The sequence below is a fragment of the Symphalangus syndactylus genome, chromosome 10 (genome assembly GCF_028878055.3).
Source record: "Symphalangus syndactylus isolate Jambi chromosome 10, NHGRI_mSymSyn1-v2.1_pri, whole genome shotgun sequence".
Lineage (NCBI taxonomy): Eukaryota > Metazoa > Chordata > Mammalia > Primates > Hylobatidae > Symphalangus > Symphalangus syndactylus.
In genome coordinates this window covers 22,966,934-22,968,552 of record NC_072432.2, presented here as the reverse complement: position 1 = coordinate 22,968,552, position 1,619 = coordinate 22,966,934, and positions in this window count along the sequence as shown.

The following is a 1,619-nucleotide window of genomic DNA, read 5'->3' as shown; positions in this document are numbered from 1 at the left end:
TGGATTGTATGGTTTCTTAAAATATAACTTGAGACATGGTATTTGCCGGTATTTGTGTTCCTCTTGTGGCAGATCTATTTTTTACAGGAACTATGCAAATATCAGTAACTCTTGGGTAGGTATTGATTATTAGGAAAATAATTAGGTGTATTATCTGGGGGAAAAAAAATTTTTGCTAAATTTTTTTTTGAAACATGCTCAAAGCTTTTTAAATCAATATTTGGAAATTAGTTTAATGATTTACTATTATACCTGCCAGTGATATTTATGTGATATTTATAAATGAAAATAAATGCAAAATTATAACAACTTGTTAATAATATATTGGTATTTTTGAACCCACAATCTATTTTTTCAGGAAATAAGGCAGCATTATGATTAATAACAATGTTTGGAGCGTGGATATAATTTGCTAAAGTAAGACTTTTGATGTAGATAAAGTAGCAGCATAAAACACACAAATATTCAAGTAGATGTCACAGTTGGAAAATATTCTTTGGAAATATTTCTAGGCAGCTGAAATTACTTATACTCTAAGGAAATCTGTTTTTTATTTAAATTAGCCACTTAAGGACAAGCTTTTCAACTGTGAAGGTTTTAAGGGGTTAGGAAGAGCGTAAGTATTTGCCCCACTATTAAAAAAATAACATGACATCTGACTGTAATGTTGTACTCAGGCTGGGAGTGGTAGCTCATGCCTGTAATCCCAGCACTTTGGAAGACTGAGGCAGGAGGATCGTTTGAGCCCAGTAGTTCAAGGCCAGCCTGGGCAACATAGCAAGACCCCATCCCTAAAAAAAATACAAAAAAAATTTAACCAGGCATGGTGACACATGCCTGTAGTTCCAGCTACTTGGGAGGCTGAGGTGGGAGGATCACTTGAGCCCAGGAATTCGAGGTTATAATGAGCTATGATGGTACCACTGTACTTAAGCCTGGGTGACAGAGCAAGACCCTGTCTCTGAAAAATAGTGATGATGATGATGATGATAATGATAATGAGGAAGATGATGATGCTGTACTCAGAACTTTGGTTGCAAAAGTCTTCTCTATGCTGTAGAATTATCTTGTAACAATTGCTGTGGTAATCCCTTTGTGGTACTTAGGTAACGAAACATTTTGGGGTATGAACTTTAGACAGACTCCTTTCATTCTGAATTCCATTGAATAGCAAAAAGTCTTGTAATAAAGTTCCTGTCCTTGTGTTTAATAAAAAAGATACACCAGAGCTACTTTCATACTACCTTAATTTGTAAGTAGGTCCTTTAAAAAATTTCCCTCCTTTATTCGAGTATGTTGATTTACTAATCCAGTTTTTGAGAGAATATTAAATATGTGACTTTAAAAGAAAAGGAACTTTTTTTCCCCACTATAGATATCTAGGTGTAATTTTGCTTTAAATGTTCTGTATTGTTTCCATTTATAATCAACATGTAACATTACACTTTTAAAAATTACTTGATTTTGTGTTACCACCTCCTTTACAGATTATTTTCACACAGAGATTTGTAGTTCAGAATATTTTTGCAAACTTTTACTTTAAATAACTTGGTTTTTCAAAGGTGCTATTTCTTTTATTACATTAGATTGTAATGTTTCCTCTGCAGCTGAATGTTTCA